Raw genomic sequence first — 7,549 nt, forward strand, 5'->3', positions numbered from 1 at the left:
ATAATAGTCCTCGACTCCGGACATTATTGAATGTGACATCTTCAAAACGATCGGCACAGCTGTTTAATTATCTACTAGCAGACGATTTTAGAGGCAACTTGTTCCAGATTTGGGGTACTGCTTGATTGTCCGCGGATAACAAATTTAATACTAAGTATGAATTAATTTTATTAAATTGGAATCAGCTCTCTTAAACTACCAATATATTATAATTATCTCTAAGTTTGAAGAAATCTACAAAAAGCTGAGAGTTGACTTTACTTGCTTGCATAACTCAGTTGAATAAAAAGGTCGCACATGGTATATTATAGTTAAGGGCTCTACCGGCTGATTACGAATGAATACAACCTTCTTTCGTTCCTCCAAATACACCTCTGCTTATATATCTATTAAGGCCCAGTTAACCACCACCTTTTTGCATAAAGACTAGAAAAGAGAAGAACATAATATTTAAAAGGATTTTTTTACATTTATAAGGTTAATATTTACATAAACATCCATATTTAAATCAACCCGCTTACACTAGGAGCGTATTCTCTCCGTTGGTAGACCGCAGTGTCTATAAATTCTGACACAATATTTCGGCACAACCCATCGAAGTTTCAGCAACATCTTGTGTATGGTTATAACTAAGGGAAAATAAAGTACTGTTCATACAATTGCATGGATATCGATTATTATTTGAAATTATTGTGTAAGTCGATTGTTAGACTAACTATCGAGTTTCGTGCCGATTCTTCTCGGTAAAAAAAATTTGTGCGTGTACTAGTGTACACACGTAATAAGTGAAACTTCTTTAAGACCTTATTTTTCAAAAAATAATTTACTATACGCAACTTTCCAGAAATACGTCAAATCACGCGTGTTAGGGATAAGAAAAAGATGGCGCGTAACGGAAAAATGTCACGCGTAACGAAAAAATGTTACACTAAATTTTTTTCCAACCCCGATAAAGAAGTTTCACTTCAAAAAGACATTATGAATCCGTGTAATATAAAAAAAAATGACCAAGTAGGTATACGATTTAAAAAAAATACAGCAGTATACGTCATATACAATATTCTATCTCTTCTATCTACTACTTGGAAAAGTTTTCATGAATAATTAATATCTAAGTTTTGGGTTTCAGTATAAGTTTGAAATAAGTAAAATTGATTTTATTTTTTAAACACTCTACCTACCACTTTATTTCTGCTTGCTATTAAATTAATTTCTAAATGAAGCACCTTTAAGTACATCAAGTAGATAACAAAGTGTTAAGTTACAAGTGCGATAAGTCCTAGTAATTTATCATGAAGATATTTTTGTAATTTTTTCAGTGTTCTAGCCCTCGCCGACCTCGGTGCTAAATCAAAGGAAGCGACAGGAATTATCAAATAACTCAAGATAATAAAAATATAACTGTAAGGATGATAAGTGAGCGTTGGGTTTCAAATTATCTTTAAAATGGCGGTAAATTAAATGATTTTGAGCGCTCGTTATCATTTTTTAACTGTGATATCATTACCCATAAAGCAATTGCTAGTGTTTTATTTTTAATAATATTTAGTTTTATAGCATTGAAAATAAATAAGCACTTTGTGACCGATTTTTTCTATTCTTTAAAAAATTCTTAAGTTTATAGTTTTGACTAGTTGGTTGATTTAATTGAGATGGTACAATTAAACAGTATTTTTGTGCAAAGAGATACTTAATATTGTCCGACTTTTTTTTAATATTTCATCGAAATTAACACAGAACTTCAGGTTAAAAACTATTATTACTTACATAAAAATAGAGTCTGCATTTTCGAATAAACTAAAATATAAATTAAATTTTCAATGCAGACGAATATTAAATAGAACACGTAAGATAAATGTTCCTATGGAAGTCGGTTAAAAAACTAACATACCATTGTTTATAGGTATCCAAAATAGAAATAGTTATACACTTAATGGGTATTATGTCAGCTGCCATAGTAGATTTTTTACGACGTTCAAATTTAGCCCATCTCTTGGGGATGGAACCGGTAGCGTTTATTTTTATTGTTATAAGTATAATAAAAAATAGGAGCGTACGCTAAGAGGACAGATTAAGTTTCAAGGAAATAGACATCTAGTATTTTTATTTAATGTTATACAGTCCAAAAGTTCTTAAATCAGAAATGACAGTATTTTAATTTACAAGATGGATCATCTTAAATGCCTTTTAAAAACTTTTTTTCTCCTAAAAACGATTGTTGTCAACCCTAATAACCCACACACCTATAAATGATTCAGACTCAAATTGCCAAACTTTCAGCAAATTTTAAAAATAAATTAATTCAATACAAGCCTGAAAACCGTCTCAAATTCATACATCCATAACTCCTTTACCTTCGCGATAACAAGCGCTCCAGACGAGGTAATTGCAGGGCTGACACACGGCGAATAACCACTTAATTTATTGAACGAAACTAATGAAATTCCTGACTAAAGTTTATTACGGGAGGCAACCCTGTACGGTAATTTTCGGTGCCAAGGAGACGGTTTAATCGCTTCTTTAATTATTTCAAAATTAATGTTTTGTGTTTGTTTATTTAAGGTGTTAATTCTATTCAATTGTTCGGATTAATTTTGATGTCGTTTGTTTTTGTTACGGTTTCGTGTTTTTGTTACATTCAATCTTATTAAGTGGTGATTCTTATTCAATTTTCTTTGAGATAACGCTTAATTACTTTTAGTGGGTATATTGTCACAATTTAACGCGCAAAAATATATTTTAGGCTAAAACCGACTCAATAATAGGTACCTACTTTTATTGATAACATCTAGTTTGCATTTCTATTTAATGTTTTTAAAATATCCTTCAATACCTATACCTACGTGACTTTTTTTAATAATAATTGTTAAAACATGAAATACAAGATATTAAAACAAAGAAAACAATAGAAAAAAACGCAAGACATTTTCAATTTCCACACAAAATCAAATAAATACTATCGTCTTTACAGAAGACAATAAACAAAAAACTAAAGGTGTTGATCAAAGTCTTATAGCACGCCTTTCTAAATTAAGATTGCAAATTTGAGCTTAAATAAATATTTCTCAGAATAGATAATATCTAAGCAAAAGCTTGGTGATGGGGGAAAATGTCAAGACAAGGTTTATGTGATGAGAGCGTAGCGGATACATTATTATAAAAAAATGTACCAGCCGAATTGAGAACCTCCGCCTTTTTTTGGAATCGGTTAAAAATACTAGCTGTCCCGACTCCCGGCAAACGTTGTTCCACCTTACTCTTATCACTTAGGGGTATAAAACATAGATGTTGGCCGATTCTTAGATATAGTCGATATGCACAGAAAATTTCATGTGAATCAGTCCAGCCGCTTTGGAGGAGTAGGTATGGTAAGTAACATTGTGACACGGGAATTTTATTAGATAGATATTTAGTATGGTCGTACCAATGTCCACAAAAACACAATCAATACTAAATAGGCATTAGACAAACGTAGTACGCCTATAATAATTATTATTGTTTCAGGTTATGTTAGCTTATCAGTCTGCTTTTGATTCAATCTTTAAATGGTTGCCTAAATACTAAATTAAATATGAAATCTAAGGTTATTTTTATGTAGAGCTGACTTATAATTTATACTTACTAATTTTTTTATAGTTGATAGTAATATATTTAACTAAATAATGAATAATATTATATATAAATAAGAAAAAAACGCTTTTAAATGATCACTTGTACCATGAGCAGTTCGTCTTACAGTAAGGGATAATTTGTGATGATAAATCATTAAAAAAATTAGAAGATTGTAGACTTGTGCAAATGTTGCAGAATTTTAAACAGAGGGGAATTTATGAATAAATATTTTAAGAACAAAGAAAGTTGTTCTTTTGTATTCAATTTTTAATTAAATGAACTTATAGACTGCAGGTATTGTGTGTAAATATATTTACATGAAGAAAATTTATAAATTAGAAGTAAAATTCCGTGTTTACATTTATTAAATGGTGCAGATGCCTTTTCCATAATATTATACTAGTTAGCTGCGCCCCGCGGTTTCACCCACGTAAGTTTATGTAGATGATAAATTCCTTCCTTCTTCGATAAATTTGCTATGTAACACCGCAAGAGTTTTTCAAATCGGACCAGTAGTTCCTGAGATTAGCGCGTTCAAACAAACAAGCAAACTCTTCAGCTTTAAAATATTGGTAAACCTGTGTTTTAAAAACATAACATGATCTATACTTTCCGAACTGGTGGTAAATGGTAAACTTATGTTTTAAAACATAATAATATGATCTATACTATTTACCATCAGTTCGGAAATAAGTTTCTACAGAAAAGAACCGGCAAGAATATTAGAAGTGGATTTTTGTACAGACAAAATATAGTGTTGTGGCACAATAAGGTCATAAATTAATTCACTTGTCAAAGTGCAGGTCAGTTTAAATGGCGATAGGTCTAATCGTGATTAATTACACTGTGTCAAATAATCCATCATGAAGACTTCATACTTTCAAGATTGTCTCAAGTTGTGAAATACAGGCAGCTCTGTTTGAAGTGTTTGAGCTATCTGAAACAAAATAGGATAAAATTTTATTACTGATACAATAAGTTTACAGAATTAAGAAATAAATATTGAAATATCTTTCACATCGTCTAATAGTTACATGTAAAGGATGACATACATTTTTGGTTAACATAATATTTTTATTAAAATTTAAGAGTAGGTAAGTTTTTTTATGTCACGGCACCTTGTATCCTATGATCTTCTTCAATATTTCTTTTATATAATTTTTAATACATAATACCCCCCCCCCCGTTCTGGCGCACACACCGTAAGTAAACACACAAACAGAAGTTACACATTTATAATATTAGCATAGCTTCTTATATTAACTGGAGAACTGCTAGCACAAAAACTTCTACAGAAATAGTTTCGCATTTAACTGTTTAAAACAAACAGCTTTCGTTAAATAAGTGCAAAAATGCATAAATCCGGTGGAACCTCGCGAACTTGCGAGTCGTAAATAACTGTTTAGAGCTCTTGTTTTATAGAAATCCTTTGACCGAGATTTGCTTCAGCAGACATGATTTTTCAAGTGGTAGAGCCTTGTAACAACGCTCCTCATAGAAGTGAGGTGTTCTGTGACGGTATATTAGGTAAACTATGATTCGATGGTGAGTGAAGGACATGTATATCATCATCATCATCAGCTCATATTTGTTCCCACTACACAGACGCAGGCGTGCTATGAGGTGTTCAGGTGATGATCCGTCACACTAGCCAAATGCGAGTTGGAATATTATGTCCCGATTGAACATCTCCAATACTTTTGCGTTTCGGTAATTTTGTTGTTAAATTGAATTTTCTTACAACGAAACGAAAAGATAGTCCAATATAAAAATATTGCAACTAAAAAAATAGCTGCCCAATATAATAATCAGACACGAGATAATATTTTATAGTGCAGTCTACGTGATCATGTGTTTTTATGGAGGGGTCCGAAATTGATAAGTAAATAGACGATCAGCAGATATCGTTTATAGAGGACGTGTGTAATATGTAGCTGCTTTGATAATCTGTGGTCCAAAGTATGAGAGATAGCGACAAAAAAATATATGTGTTAGGTATAAAATCTTAAACTCGCGTCAGGACACGTGGCCTGATCGAAAAAGCGTAAGACGGATTTTTTTTTTAGCCCTTATATTCCATGCGTAAGACGGATACCATTCTAAAATATCAAACATGCTGAACGTTAATAATCAAGTTTTCACTTCTGCCGGCGCTCCCGGAGTGCAACCTGTCTTTTTTATTAAAAAGTCTGTGAGCTTTTTTTACCACTTGCTGATAAACCCATGATATATTCCTTGCCTCACAGACATAAAACTTCATAAATTATAATTTTCGTTTAATTAATTATCGGATAGGTAATATAGATAGAAAATAAATGATAATATCTAGAATGTATGAATCCGGCTTTGGATGGAAGTGGATAGTGGTTCTGAATATGGCATCAGACAATATTATGGTATCGGGTTTTACTTAAAAAGATAAAGACGAGTTTGAACTTTGTAATGATGATTATTATATGATAATCTGCATTAACTTAAATAACACTTTGCAACGAATTGTCGTTATTAGGCCAGTTCTTGGCCAGCTTATGTATTAAACAAATCATATTTTATAAAAATCGATATCAAGAAAATATATAAAATTTCATACGAATCGCTTATCCAACATTTTTGGCCACTGAGATAGGTCTTGGAATAGGCGTGTAAAAAGTTGGGGCGCAATGCATGCCAATTCGTCCGTACTGGACGTTGCCGGACGCTCCGCTTGTACCGTCAGCATACTAAGATGTAATTTTAATTGAAAAAAAAATATATTTATAACCTATAAGGAAAAGTAGATATAGTAACACAATTAAATAATTGTTATAATATTGTTGGAAATACTTTATTTTGTTACATTTAAATTTATACTCTACTAAGTTGTGAACATGAGCACTACAACTATTTAGAATATGATAATTTTCCGAACGTAATAAAAACAAAGTCGTATAAATAGTAAGACATTTCTCTAATACTTTAGCTTCACCTTAATTGACACAATTTAATTATTATAATAATTAATAACTCAGGCCCCGGAATCACAGACACAATAGAAAATCTATTGTGTCGTGGACCGATCGGGCGTTCGGGGCTCAATGGGTTAATATACTCTTGTATCCATGTGTAATCGTTACAGATATTAGCAACGTTTCAGTATACATTACACCTAGAAGATATTATAATTAAAACATTGCTGAACAAAACCACTAAACCACTACTCTATTCAAATCTACTTGCTCACACAAATCACTCACGAATACCGTGGGGAGATAAAAAATGCAGCTTGTTCTGCTGTCCGTACCGCCGTGACTGGCCTGCGAATCCTTCCAGTTTCAATTTGCCGGCAACAGCAACTTACACTTTAAAGACTAAGATTTTGTAGCCTTAGCGCTGTTTGACTTGCGTCTAGCTCTCTCTGTTTATTTAGCTCGAAGTTCGGGTAAATAGTGATTTTGGTGAACATTTTTATATAAACATTGAAGGCAGCGTCCTAGTTTTGCTAGGGGTTGAGAAGTATGCAATTTGTATGCAAGAGACATAACTTACAAAAAATTATCATTCTAATGTGATGCGGTAGTAAGTAAATGGTTACTAAAATTGTAATTATTAATAATAATTGGTAATTTAAATTATCGAAACATAAGTACCTACCTAGTTTATTGTTAGAAAAGTTCTTTACATTATGAACCTTAAACGAAGCTGTTTTATTTTTTTGTTAAGTGTTTACAAAAAAACGTTTTATGTTGATTGACTTCTTTTTACCTCAATTAGGTACATTACATGAATTATTTGACATTCCTATAATAATAGTGTTTATGTTCTGCTCTACTTCTTCAATTGGGTAAAATATTCTCCTAGCACAAGGTAAATATCAACCACTAGCGTAAAATATATCAAAAATCGCGGATTAAGCATTCCTTTAAAAATATGAAGGAATACTCGAGAATTTCCGATATGA

This window comes from Colias philodice, chromosome 15, assembly GCF_061535455.1.
Source record: "Colias philodice isolate Cphi_HAF_F1 chromosome 15, ilColPhil1 Martin Lab GWU primary, whole genome shotgun sequence".
Lineage (NCBI taxonomy): Eukaryota > Metazoa > Arthropoda > Insecta > Lepidoptera > Pieridae > Colias > Colias philodice.